Raw genomic sequence first — 15335 nt, 5'->3', positions numbered from 1 at the left:
TTCTAAAGGGTTTTTTGCTTATTCATTATTGAGTAGAAAAAGAAGGATAAACCAGGCCACCCAAGAGCAATTAAAAAAAAAAATGAACAACCAGTGTAGAAAGTGGCAAAAAATACAAAATGGAACCATCTAAAAGAACAAAAAAAAAACAAACACAAAACAAGCTCAAGTATCATTGAAGTATTTGCAGTTGGCACAATGAGTCAGGTAGGTAATGTTCTCCTGATGTTCACCAAACCCTGAGGCTACGTCCCCACAGTCAGTAATCGGCAGCGCTTTGGACGTAGCACATGTCCGCTGCGTCCAAAGCGCTGCCGGCATTTGAAAACAGGTGATTTCCGCGGAAACACCGCGTCCAATACATTGTATGAGTGAAATTTATCTTGCAGAGACTCACGTCTTCACAACATACTGTAGTTTACGGATTATTTATAAGACCCACTTTTTTCCCCAAAAAAACTTGGGAAAATGGGGCTGCGTCTTATAATGTGTATATACCTTACCGGTAACGTTGCTGCAGGCTGGGATGAGGGGGTGTCAGACGCTGGGGGCTTTGCCAACATTTTGTGAAAGGCCAGAGCCCCCCGCCGGGGGGGGCGGTGCATGCGCAGATGGAGATCTCGGCATCAAGATCTCGGGAGAGCCCCCAGCAGCACCGACAGACTCCAGCAGCACCACCAGGTACACGCAGTAGCGCACTGCACTGCACATCGGAACACCCCCTCATCCCAGCCTGCGGCCTGCAGCGTCACCCCACTTCTGCCTCCTCCAGCAGCGACCCTTGGACCCGGCTTCACTGCAGCCACCACCCCCGGTAAGCAATAGATTATAACACGGATAGCATGGATTATAACAAGCACCATCATTTTATTAAAAAAAACTTTATTCTAATTTTTCTACTCAAAATTTGGGTTGCGTCTTATAATCCGAAAAATACGGTAAACTGACACACTGCGGTCTGGAAAGACGCTCCGCATGTCAGTCTTTGCGGGTGAGCCGCGGGTGTCTGTGGACACATAGTGAACATGAGATTTCTTGAAATCCTTTCTACTATGCTGCAACATCTGGACACTGCGGATGTCCAAGAGTCCAACCCGCAGCGTTTACTGACCGTGCGAACATACCCTGAATCATCCATCACACTGCCAGATGCAGTAGTGCGAGTCATCGCTCCACATGCTTTATGGCTTGCATGTAACTGCTCGGACATCAAAATTTAGGCTATGAAACAAACAGTGCACAATTTTTGTGTTCATGTTTATCACTGCAGAGATCTAAACTCCAATGGCTTCTAGTCTGCAGATTATTGGTGACTTTTATGCACTAAGGCACTAAGAAGCTGTAGAAGAAGTCACAGCCCACAAGGGTGGCACCGCCAATTGCTAGACAATACTAAATGGATAAAGGCCCCCATAGCACGAGACTGATGTCCGTCGAACTGACTGATTTTGACGGGTTTAGCTCAGGGTCTAATACAGCGTTTCCAAAACTCCAGTCCGCATGGCCCCCCAACAGATCAGGTTTTCAGATTTCCTTAGTATTGCTCAGGTGAGAGAACATATGATAATTCCATCCCCTATGCAATTCTAAGGAAATCCTGAAAACATGATCTGCTGGGGGTTGTGAGGACGGGAGTTTGGAAAACAGTGGGCTAATGTGTAAGGGGGCACCGTCCAACTGATGGGTCGGGAAAGATTCCTACTGTGCATGTCCGATTTCGGACTCTCGATCAAACCGTTTCCCTAGAGATAAGCAGTCAGCTGACGTGAGAGTCATCTTTCTCACGGAAAATACAGGAGCACTCAGCCAAACAAGCACTGCTATCTATGGAAGAGTTGACAGAGATGACTGTCAGTCGAACAATCAGCAGACAGCCATTCAATGTGTATGCAAACAAAGAATCTGTCACAACATGTGACCTATTTAAACTATTAATATGGGCATATAGGTTATAGACTGCTGAGGAGAGTGATCCCTGTATGTCTCATATCAGATGCCTTGTTGTGGATAAATCACTTATCACATTTTGTAAATGACCTCTTCCAGGCTCTGGAGAGGACGCTGCCTGGAAGACAACTCTGCCTCCAGAGCTTATTTTACATGAAGGGGCGTTACCGGTGTGATGTGTATTGGGTTTTCTGCTCTCCTGATTTACTGCAGAGCTGTGTGTGATTATACCTGACACATCTACAGGATCCTCTAAACTTCCATCTCACAGGCAGACAGGGCTGCAGTATTGTTACTATACAGCACAGCTAAAGAGCTGCAAAAATGTGTTTGCAAGAAGAAAAAGTTGATTTGCCCTGTTCTGTGTTAGTTACTTGTCTCACACTGGTAATTCCCCCTTCATTTAAAATAATCTATGTAGGCAGAGTTATCTTCCAGGCAGCATCCTCCCCATAGCCTGGAACAGCTCATTTACATATAAGAAAAGGGGTTGATTTCTCTGGAATAAGGCATCGGATCACATATCAAGGTATCATTTTAATCAGCTATGACATAGACACCTATAGACTGCTTAGAACTAGGAGGGTTGAGCCTTCTGACAGATTCCCTTTACAGGAAACCTGTCAATCGGTCTAAAAGTACAAGTCTGCAGTCACTATGTGAATGCAGACTTGTGAGTGAATCCTTACATTGCGTGCACTGCGAGAGATCCCCAGTGTCAGGGTTGGGAACAGCAGTCATGTGAATACAAGTATCCGACTAGATGGATGTGGCCTCACCGAATGCAGGTGGATTGAGCGAGGTAAGAAACGGTCTAGTCGGAATGTGGCAGGAGGTAGTCACAGAGTAACTGCAGACTAGTAGCTTTAGATCCGACAACCCCTTTAAGCAATTTGACTGAGAATACATGCAGGAGTCCCACATATTGTAACAGAGGGCTACAATCTCGATCTTACACAACATGAATTATACATAAAACATGTACTCACGATGTCACAGAATTATAAACAAATAACACAACAATTAAATTAGCATCCACTAAATTGGATGAGCCATCATAATGAAGAAAAGAAGCAAATTGCACATAAAGTACAATCTACTTAAATAAAAAAAGCTGTTCTTCTAACAGAAGACAATATTCCGAAAACAAGTGCCGCTTAGATAGGATTTTGATCTTCAATAAAAAAAAAAAAAAATTCAATTATAGCTGCAGATCTATGTTTGAGTACAAGAGCAATTGAACTCCATGTACTTGTTACATTGCTAAATATAAGCTGGTTGGCATGACAACAAAGATTGATGGATCTCTTTAAAGTACTGTATATTTAATTGTCAGCATTCCGCAAAGGAGTCACAGAAATGCTGTGAAAGGTCCAGTCGTCATGGATACTGGAGGCTATTTAAAAAAAAAAAAAAAATACAAAAAGTACAAAACAAAATGGAACACAAATACGCAAATAATGCTGCAGTTTGTGAAAGAAAATTGCTAGCTTAAAAATAACCATTTGCATCACTGGCTGGAGTCTCGTCAGAAAAAAAAAAAAGTCCAATACCTGTCTAAACAAAGATGTGTGCACTATACACAGTCATGTGTACGATAGCATTCAGGAACTGTATATGGCTGCCAATTATCAGGTACCCATCACCCATGCAGGGGAAAGGATGTAGCCATGCATCAGAAACATTAAAGGGATTTTTCAGATTCTTAATCCTGGCCATCAAGATCATAACAGCAGGATTCTGACTCTCAGCACCCCCACTGGTCAGCTGATTAAAGGGTCAAAGGACTCCAGCACTGCAAAGGTCAGGGCCATCCACTAAGCCACCATGCTTCTCAATCTTTGCTTGGTTCTCTAAGGCTGTGTGCACACGCTGCGGATTATGTGCGGATTCATCCGCGCGGATTTTGTAAAATCCGCAGGTGAAACCGCAGGTCAAAAGACCTGCGGTTTTACCTGCGGATTGCTCTGCGGTTTTGCCCTGCGGTTTTTCATCTCCTCAATGGAGGAGATGGCAAACCGAAGGAGAATCCGCAGAAAGAATTGACATGTCAATTCTTTCTGCGGATTGAAAACCGCAGATAAACCGCGCGGAAGAATCCGCACCGTCTGCACTGCGGTTTTTGATTCCCATAGGGAATCATGGTACTGTACACCGCAGCAAAAACTGCTGCGGGTCCGCAGCGGCCAAAACCGCTGCGGAACCGCAGCAAAATCCGCAGCGTGTGCACACAGCCTAAGGGCATGTGCACACGTTGCTGATTTGCACCTACAACCCCTGAAGTCAGCTATACGTTTTCCCATGATTAGACAAATTGTTTGAGATCCACTTTAAAAAAATAAGTTAAGAAGCCACAGTCAACTTAAAACCCAAACCAGGTTTCCCTGAAGATAATAAGATCAAACACCATAAATATATGTTGTATATTGCTCTTGCAAAAATGGATATACAGTGGCTTGCGAAAGTATTAACCCCTTGGGTTTTTATCTATTAGGCTGAAACAGCATAAAGCAAGCGGCATCTCTAATCAAACACCATGAAGACCAAGGAGATCTCTAAACAAGTCAGGGACAAAGTTATTGAGAAGTACAAGTCAGTGTTGGGTTATAAAAAAAAAAAATATATATATCACAATCTCTTATGATCCCTCAGAGAGCCATCAAATCCATTGTCAAATGGAAAGAACCTGGTACCACAACAAACCTGCCAAGAGAGGGCCACCCACCAAAACACTCAGCACAGGCAAGGAGGGCATTAATCAGAGAGGCAGCACAGAGACCAAAAGGTACACATGAGGAGCTGCAGCGCTCCCAAGCAGAGACTGGAGTATCTGTCCATATGATCACAATTAGGCCTCTTTCACACATCAGGTTTTCGCCGTCAGGCGCGATCCGGCTCTTTTGATAAAAACCGGATCCGGCGAAATGCAATGCCGGATCCGGTTCCCCCCCATTGACTTGCATTTGCGCCGGATGGCCATGCGATTCTTCCGGTTTTCGCCGGATCCGGCAATGTGTCGCAATCCGGCGTCTGGAAAAAACGGCTACTGTAACGTTTTTTGTCTCCGTTGTCTTCATTGCACACAATGAAAGTCTATGAGCGCCGCAATGCGCCGGATCCGGTGGACGGATCCGGTTTTTTGGGTCTGAGCATGCTCAGTAGCTCTGCCCACATCACACATATATGAAAGCATGACAGTGGGACCCTCAGCCACACCCAACATGCCACCCAAGACAGGAACCAGGCGCAGGAGACCACTGCAGCACCATCAGCACCACCACCACCACCCCAAATGGAGCAGCAAAGCGACCATGCTGAACAACGGGAGGGGAGTCCAGCAGCAGATGAGAGACGGTAATTATCAAATCCCCCATTCCTCAAAACTAGGGCCATGGAATATCAAGATATTCATTGGCCCTTTGCTTCTCTTTATTCAACAGCCGCCCAAGAGATGCAGCAGCAGCACTGGCAGCAGCAACAGCAGCAGCACTACCCACAGCCATGGAGTCTGGCCAGCAACATGACAGCACATCTTCTTCTGGGAGCCCTCCCTCGCATCGTCAGCGTTTGACGGTAAGTTTTTATTTCCAAAATCCATCATCTCTGTAATATATGTCTATTCATTGCCTTTTATTTCAAAACAGGAATCACAAGCTGAAGAGGAGCTCTCAGAAGAAGGAAGGGGTGGACAGACACCTGGAGTGGGCTCACAATTGGTAAGTTTTTTGCATCAAACGCAGAAACACAACATCACACTACACAAAACACATAGAAAACAATGTACCGCAGACCTCACACAGCAAACAAATGCCAACATCCAAACACAGAAATTTTCTTTTCTTCTCTAGTCTTCCCAATCTGGTGCTCGGCCAAGAGGTCCTCGCAGTGCCTCCCAGGGTCGTCGGCGACAGCAACGCAGCGGTCACCAGCGTGTAAGTATAATATTTAAGTTTTAAATTTTGGTACACTTTTTATTTCATGTCTTTAAGTGTGGTGACTAATTTTGCTATTTTTCTCTTTTACTTTAACAGCCTTCACAGCGTACTCCCGACTCAGACGGTGAGGATGGAGGAATTGATGTGGACCACCTCATCGATCTCGTCAGAGAAAGGGAGCCACTATGGAATATGGCTGACCGCCGCCATGCTGACCTGATTGTTACCCGACGACTCTGGGAGGAAATCTGTTCGCTCCTTGTGGGCCGCTGGGAGGACCCTCGATGCTCGGGCCCAGATTAAAGCGCGTAAGTATATACAGTACCGGTTGCTTGATGTAAACCAGTCTTTCCCGAACTTCAGTCCTCGTGGTCCCCACGGATCATGTGTTCAAGATTTCTATTTACTATGGAAATCCTGAAAACATGACCCCTGGGGACCATGAGGACTGGAGTTTGTGAAACACTGATGTTGTATACTAACCACTTTGTCCTTTCTCGTTTCAGGGGACAGAATTGTGAAGCGGTGGCGGTCTGTGAGGGATCGTTTCAAGAAGGAGTTCAATAAAGAGATGCGGGCCCCGAGTGGATCTGGAAGACGCAGGAGCAAGTACAAGTACGCACGAGCCCTGTCGTTCCTCCGGGATACAATGGTCACCAGAAGGTAAATATTACACACCACATGTGAAAAAAAAATCTCCTGATGTAACAATTTTTTTTCAGCCAGGGCCATGCCATGTCACTAATTTGATTGTTTTTTTTTCTCTTTATTCCACAGCACGGTGAGCAGCACTCGGGAGCCTGCACGATTGGACCCTTCTGAGGCGATCCCTGAGGAGACCGGCACCGAGGGACACTTCGACCGCCCCGGTACATCTGCACCTTCCCACACATTCGACCCATCTGTCCCATCCATCAGCACAGGAGCATCGTGGCCGCCTACATTACATGAAGCTGCTGGTGAGGAGATCGCTTTCCCTTTACCCCACCCTTCTGCCCCTGCCACCTCTAGTACACCTGCGGGTACTGGGCGGCAGCGGGGTCAGGAAAAGACTTATGCGCCAGAGTTCTTGCATCTGAATGCATCTTTCCAGAACTGTCTAAAAGTCTTGTCAGAGCAAATCTCCGCAGGCTTTCAGCAGATCAACTCCAGCATTCTGGAGGTGAAGACACTTCTGCAAACCATGCATTCAGAAGCAAGATCTTCGCCAAACCACACCTTTTTCAGGTCTGTTGTGGAGCGCATGGAAACGCTCTCTCCTACCCAGCAGATGCATGTAATGCATTCATGCCACGGTGCTCTCCAGCACGTTACCTCCCAACCTCCTCCTCCTACCCCAGTAGTTCCTCCACCTGCACCCCCTCCAGCCACTTCCCATCCTCCCCCTCCTATTACATACCAGCCACCTCCCCAGTACCAGCAACCTCCCCAGTACCAGCAACCTCCCCACTTCCAGCAACCTGCCCCGTACCAAACTCCTGCCCCGTACCAAACTCCTTCCCCATACAACTTGCCATCAACATCATCTGCTCCTACAGTCCCTGCCCAACCCTCCACTCCACCGCCCACCACCTCTTCTGCCTCCCACATGTCCACCCATTCTGTAGCTTTTTCCACACCATCTCTAACTGTTCCTTCCCCACCACGATCCCAGTCCTCTCTCCACACTCCCAGCGTCGAAGTGTCCCGCAGCCCCTCCAGCAGTATTTCCACCCCACACTACACCGAGTTATGTTTTTTGGTGTAATAAAAATGCCCATTTGGTTGGTTTCAAACATTTATTAAAAAAGTTTTTTAAACTTTAAAAACATTTTACAAAAAAAAATATTTTAAATAAAAGTTAAATTATCGTTTTACAATGGTTGTCTGTCATTTCTTTCTGCGGCGAAATGTGTTTAATAAAAAGGTTAAATACAGGGTATTTCAAAAGTCAAAAGGTATTCAAAACCAGGTATATAACTGTGGATAAATTTTAGCTTTTTGCCACAGTTGTGTTCCTGGTTGTGTTTGAAGCAAAGTATTTCACCTAAAAAGTTGTGTTTATTGTTGGTGATTTCCTAACAATGTACACAACTTTTGTTAAAAGGTGAAATACTTTGCATAAATCACAACCTGTGGCCTAAAGGTAAAAATATTAAAACCATGACAAGATAGCCAACTTTGGCTGGTAAAGGTATATACTGTTGGTACAGAAGGTATGTACACAAGTAGGGCACAAATCTTTCACACTCTGTCATCCTGCCAGTGTACTCTGCCTTGAGGTGACAAAGTATTAGTGCAAAATTGTCCCTCATTACTGAAACCGTCACAGAACTTCTAGTGGTAATGTCCTGGTAATCTTGCAAGGTGGTTTCTTCAGAGGTGTCCTCAATGGAAATGTGTTCCTTGCAGATAACAAAATTGTGGAGTACCACGCAAGCTTTGATCACCTTGTCCACAGTTTCTGTCTTGAGGTTGATCGCAGTCAATAGGACCCGCCATTTGGCTGTCAGAATACCAAAGGTACATTCAACCATTCTTCTTGCTCTTGTGAGGCGGTAATTAAAAATGCGTTTTGTTCTTGACAATCCTCTGCTACCGTACGGTTTCAAAAGGTGTTCTGACAGCTGGAAGGCTTCATCCCCTACACAGACAAATGGCATAGGTGGACCAGATGTTTGCGCCAGCGGTCTAGGGGATGGGAACTGGAAGGTGTTTCCATACAGTTTACGCCCCATGGCAGACAGTTTGAAAACTTGAGAGTCATTGGAGCGGCCATAGGCCCCAATATCAACAGCAATAAATTTGTTTTCCGCGTCAGCGATGGCCATGAGGACAATTGAAAAATATTTCTTGTAATTGAAATATTCCGATCCCGATCCGGCTGGCTTTACAATGCGGATATGTTTCCCGTCCACAGCGCCCAAGCAGTTCGGAAACTGACATATCTGTTGAAACTTTTCTGAAATTTCAAGCCACCTCTCTGTTGTGGGCTCTGGTAAAAACTCTTCAGCTAAGGAGTCCCACAGTGCACGGCATGTGTACTTCACTTTTCCAGATATGGTGGAAATCCCGAGTCTGTACTGGAAATGCAGTGACGAAAGGGATTCTCCAGTTGCAAGAAATCTGTGGGGAATTAAAAAACAATCAATTAGTTTAAAATCACAGCATTACATACCAAAACTCAGCTATAACACTTGGAGATACAAACTACCACCAACAAGATTGCAGTGAAAGTGTGCTCTGATGCGAGGCATATCCAATAAATGTGGCTTACCTTAAAGTCACCATCAGACGCTCTGCGGGTGAAACAGAGAAGCGGCAATAGGTGTCTGATTTTCTTATGAGGTGTGCAATGCGCTCCACCAAGTAATCAAAATTCTCCATTTTCATACGAACATATCCAAAAAATTTATCCGGGTTTCATCTAAGGTCCATGCATAGTGTAGAATAGACCCCACGCGTCATTCTCTTGGCTGTGATGGGGTGGATCCACAAACGTCGCCTACGATGCCTGATGCGCTGCTGTCTCGCTCTCTCCTTCTCCAGAACAATCACCCTCAAACGATTCGCCTCCGCTGTAAAATCCGCCAAATTCTTCAAAAAATTTCCAATGACAACATCCATCTTCGCCAGTAACTTGCTCTTTTCTCCAACCTGCACTTTCTCCTCTACAACCTGTCAAAGAAGGGCTGTAGGAACACGCTATATATAGTTTTTCAGTAGCCAATCCCGTTCGGAAGGCCACAAGGGGAGATTTTAAAAACCTGATCCGGCGTAATCCGTCGAAAAACGGATCGAAAACCGGATGAGACGGATCCAGTTTTGGCTGTCAAGCGCAAGACAGATCCGGCAGAAAAACGGATTCGTCACATCCGGTTTTACAAAACATTTGCCGGATCCGGCGCTCCGGCACGACGCCGGAACGCGCCTGACGCCGAAAACCTGATGTGTGAAAGTAGCCTAAGCCGTACACTCCATGGAGGTGGCCTTGATGGAAGTGGGGGGAAAAAAGAAGAAAAAAAGAGCCTTTAGGTACACACAAATTGTAAGGATCGTTTTCAGTTTGCAAAAAGACATGGAGGAGACTCCCCAAATGTGTGGAGGAAGGTGCTGTGGTCAGATGAGACCAAAATTGAACTTTTTGACCACGAAGGTAAACGCTATGTCTGGCGCCAAACCAACATCGGTCATCAACCCAAGAACACCATCGCCACAGTGAAACATGGTTGAGGCAGCATCATAATGTACAGATGTTTTCTGACAGCAGGGACAGGGAAAATGGTTTCAGTCGAGGAGAAAATAGATGGTACAACATACAGGGAGCAAAACCTGTTTCAGTCTGTCATCGATTTCAGAATAGGATAATGCTAAAGCAGCACACAAGTGGTTGAAGGCTATGTTCACATGTTGCATTTTTGCTGCTTTTTTTAGGATCCCAACATACAACTTTGCTTCAACCACAGAAGTATGGAAACAGGTCACCAATGCAAGACCTACAGGTGCTTCTCACAAAACTAGAATATCATCTAGTGTCTCTAATCTTCCTCTTGACAATACTACCTAATAGATTCTCTACGGGGTTAAGGTCAGGTGAGTTTGGTGGCCAATCAAGCACGACGATACTGTTGTTTTTAAACCAGTTATTGGCGCTTTCTGCAGTGTGGACAGGTGCCAACTCCTGATGGAGCATGAAATTTCCATATCCAAAAAGCTTATCGGCAGAGGGAAGCATGAATTGTTCTAAAATTTCCTACGGTGACTTTGGTCTTGAAAAAACACAGTGGACCTACACCAGCAGATGACATGGCTCCCCAAACTATTACTGATTGTGGAAGCTTCACAGTAGACCTCAAACAGCTTGGATTGTGTGCCTTTCCACTCTTCCTCCAGACTCTGGGACCTTGATTTCCAAATGAAATGCAAAATTTACTTTCCTTGTGGAGTGTGTCAATGTCAAGTCAGCAGTCTTCCCCATGATTGTGGAGCCTACTGAAACAGACTAGGGCTACTTTCACATTAGCGTTTTTTTAGTGCAGCGCTTCGTGCGCAATAGAAACGCATGCAAAAAACGCATCATGCGTTTTGCATGCATTTCCTTTTTTAGGAGCATGCGCTTTAACCAGTTTCTAGCCATGTTAACTCTTAAAACGCATGCGTTTTTTAATGCGTTTTTTGTTGCATTCCGTGCGCAAGTGTGCACATGCGTTTTGACGCCGTTGGACGGACCCAAAAATCAACAGGTTGCGTCTGGCACGCCTAGGCACACACCTTAAAAAACGCATGCACACGAAAACGCATATGAACGCGTGCAAACGCAAGACCACGCGCCCCCATGTTAAACATAGGTTTAACAAGGGGGAAAAAAAAAAAAAAATTTTAAAGAAAGATTTTTTGAAGGGTTTTTTTTTTTTTTTCCCCTCCCCTGTTTTATCAACACTCCTCACACAGCTCGTTGCGCATGCGCGGCGGCCATGTTCCTTCAGTGACCGGGACGCCGGTCTTTTTGTAGTGATTGGAACTTTTGGATGGGGGCAGTTCACCTGTGGTGCATGTGCGGGTCATTTGAGTCTTAATAAGGTATATAAAGGCTGTTGGATCATGATCAGTGTACTTCCCCTGATGAAGCAGCATGGGTTGCGGCGATACGCGTGGGGTATGATCCTGGGTGTAGCACCCACTTAGTTATAGCTGTATTTTCACTGCGACCTTATTATTGGTTGCTCTGGAGTAATTTTTGTGTGGTACAATTGAATATTGGATTGTGGGCATTGGCCATATTGCTGTTGGCTTATTATGGCCTGTGTGCCCTAACCAGTGAATATTTAGGGACACATGCATGGAATTATTTCATGCAGAGATTGTGCAATATTAGGGCCCTTGGTCTCCATGAGCAGGTTTATGGGGTGGTTGTTGTGATTAATTGCAGTGAGGTTGGACAACATGGCTGATATACAGGTTATTACAGCATAATCTATAATTGTGATATGCCATACTTCACTGTTATATATTGCGGGATGCTTCATATGTTTTTAATTGTATTGCTGCATCAATAAAACATTGTTTTTGTACTGGTTCAGTGTGCGCTATTTGCAGTGGTTCTTTTTCTTCTCTTCCCATGTTAAACATAGGTGCGCATGAAGCATGCGCACGATGCGCTGCGCAAAAAAAACCCTACTGTGAAACCAGCCTTAGGGACCTTTTTAAATGCTTAGGAAGCCTTTGCAGGTGTTTAATTTTTCTAACTTACGGAGGATAATGACTTTTGGCTGTAAGCTATAATCATCAACATTAACAGAAATAAACACCTGAAATAGATCACTCTGTAATGACTATATAATATACGAGAGGTGGGCCCGATGCTATCCCATCGGGAGGGCAGTGTGTGTGTGTGTGTATATATATATATATATATATATATATATATATATATATATATATATATATATATATATATATAATGTGTTGGGGGGGTGTCCCACCGCTGCTTACCCACCCACCCCAGTGCTGTCACAGCCAGCAGGAAAGACGGTGGTTTGCGGCCTGTGCCCCAGCACAGGCCGCGGTCTTTCCTGCCGGCTGAGACTGCACAAAGGTGGGTGGGTAGGCTGCCACAGTGCCCCCCCTCACAGCCACAGTGCCCCTCGTCACAGCCACAGTGCCCCCAGTCACCACAGCCTCAAAGCTCTCATCAGTATAAGAGCCAATACAATAGTCTCTGGCCCCCCATCTCCGTGCAGTCACAGCCAGCAGAAAAGATGTTGGTTTGCTGCCTGTGCTGGAGATGGAGTGTGGCGCCACCACAGAACAGCGGCAACATCACACACAGCGCAACGGCAGCACCGGACATATCGCAGAGCAACAGCAGTACAGGACACCCACAACAGCACGCAGTACATCGGAGCACCCCCTCATCCCAGCATGCGGCAACGCTCCACTCTTGCCTCCTCCAGCAGCAACCCCGTGACCCTGCTTCAATGCAGCCTTCACTCCAGTTGAGCAATAAGACGCATGGATTATAAAAAGCACTATTATATTAAAAAAAAAAAAAAAAAAAAAAAAAAAATTAAAAAAGTTTTTTCCTATTTTTCTCAAAATTTGGGGTGCATCCGAAAAATACAGTATATTATATACAGAGTCATTAGAAACAGAGATCTAGTTCAAGTGTTTATTTCTGTTAATGATGATGATTATGGCTTACAGCCAATGAAAAACCCAAAAGTCATTATCTCAGTAAACAAAAACACCTGCAAAGGCTTTCCAAGCATTTAAAAAAGGTCCCTTAGTCTGTTTCAGTAGGCTCCACAATCATGGGGAAGACTGCTGACTTGACAGATTTACAGAAGGCAGTCACTGACACACTCCACAAGGAGGGTAAGCCACAAAAGGTAATTGCTAAAGAAGCTGGCTGTTCACAGAGTGCTGTATCCAAGCCTATTAATGGAAAGTTGAGTGGAATAAAAAAAGTGTGGTAGAAAAAAGGTGCACAAGCAACCGGGATAACCGCAGCCTTGAAAGGATTGTTAAGAAAAGGCCATTCAAAAATTTGGGGGAGATTCACAAGGAGTGGACTGCTGATGGAGTCGTTGCTTCAAGAGCCACACACACACACAGACCTATCCAGTACATTGGCTACGAGTGTCTCATTCCTTGTGTCAAGCTAATCATGACCAATAGACAATGCCAGAAGTGTCTTACCTGGGGCAAGGAGAAAAAGAACTGGACTGTTGCTCAGTGGTCCAAGGCGTTGTTTTCAGATGAAAGTAAATTTTGCATTTCATTTGGAAATCAAAGTCACAGAGTCTGGAGGAAGAGGGGAGAGGCCCACAATCCAAGCTGCTTAAGGTCTAGTGTGACGTTTCCACGTTCAGTAATGGTTTGGGGAGCCATGTCATCTGCTAGTGTAGGTCTACTGTGTTTTAGCAAGACCAAAGTCAACGCAGGAATTTTAGAGCACTTCATGCTCCCCTCTGCCCACAAGCTTTTTGGAGATGGAAATTTCATTCTCCAGCAGGACTTGGCACCTGTCCACACTGCCAAAAGTACCAATACCTGGATTAAAAACAACAGTATCACTGTGCTTGATTGGCCAACAAACTCGCCTGACCTTAACCCCTCAGAGACACTATGGGTTATTGTCAAGAGGAAGATGACACCAGACCCAACAATGCAGGCGAGCTGAAGGCTGCTATCAAAGCAACCTGGGCTTCCATAACACCTCAGCAGTGCCACAGGCTGATCGCCTCCATGCCATGCCGCATTGATGCAGTAATTGATGCAAAAGGAGCCTCGACCAACTATTGAGTGCATTTACTGAAAATACATTTCAGTGGGTGGGCCAACATTTTAGATTTTAAAATCATTTTCAAGCTGGCGTTACAAAGAATTCCAATTTACTGAGATAATGACTTTTGGGTTTTCATTTGCTGTAAGCCATATTCATCTATTCTAATATTTCTAAACACTGTTTTTCGATGATTCCTTTGTATCCACGTTCACACTGCGCACACACACAAATGATGCACCATTTGAAAGGTAAACTTGCCTCCTTCAGCAAGAAAATAGCCAAACAAACCACACATTCACGATTTGATCACAAAATACAGTTTAAACATTCATTTTCATAAACCTGCAGTAAGGAGAAATGACCTGCAGGTGGCACCACAGTACCCCAAAGCACACTACCAACACATTTGTATACATGCACTGCTTTTTCGGGGATTACTTCGCCACACACACACACATGATACACCATCTGAAAGGTAAACTTGCTCCCATCAGCAAGAAAACAGCCAAACAAACTAAAAAGTCATGATTTTATAACTAGTTTAGACATTCATAAACCTGCAGAAAGACACAATGACCTGCAGGTGGCACCTCAACCGGAAAACATTTTTTGGCCTCTACTTATCAAAACAATTTGTTGTATTACCAATCTGCATACATAAATAACTGTCTATGTTCATCATGTCATGAAATACATTAACATTTGACCAGCTGGCTTTTCTGAAATTGCCTGCGCCCCCGATGACCAATGTGAGAAAATTTCGCACGGGCCAAGCTAGTCAACATTAACAGACAAACACATGAAATAGATCACTCTGTTTGTACTGACTATATAATATAGGAGTTTCACTTTTTGATGAGATTCTAATTTTATGAGAAGCACCTGTAGCTCAGTGTTGATGGATTGCAGGGCATGAGGGCCCTGACAGGTTACTTTTAACACATCTCAACTATATAGATTTCTCTAAAACCACAAAACCGTTTTGTACAATAAATATTCGGCCCTACACAGCATTACTGTGCCGTTATGTTCATGCCACCGCTTTGGGGTATAAGATCCTGATGACTGGTTCTCCAAGTATTAGAGAACTTTGATAGTGGATCATTTACATTTCTGGTCTGAGGAAATTCCACATTATATTGCAGTCCTGCGCTGGCAACTTGCCATATCATCACATAACGGATTTA

General features: G+C 44.8%; 1 protein-coding gene across 5 annotated transcripts in view; it reads right to left on the bottom strand.

Moving 5' to 3' along the window:
• LPP (LIM domain containing preferred translocation partner in lipoma) overlaps window positions 1-15335 on the bottom strand; it is a 388598-nt gene that overhangs the window by 289029 nt on the left and 84234 nt on the right. The window lies entirely within an intron of this gene.

This window comes from Dendrobates tinctorius, unplaced genomic scaffold, assembly GCF_039654945.1.
Source record: "Dendrobates tinctorius isolate UK_male_01 unplaced genomic scaffold, ASM3965494v1 ptg000107l, whole genome shotgun sequence".
Taxonomy (NCBI): domain Eukaryota; kingdom Metazoa; phylum Chordata; class Amphibia; order Anura; family Dendrobatidae; genus Dendrobates; species Dendrobates tinctorius.
The sequence above is the reverse complement of the archived record's forward strand: the minus strand, read 5'-3'. Positions and strand labels throughout refer to the sequence as shown.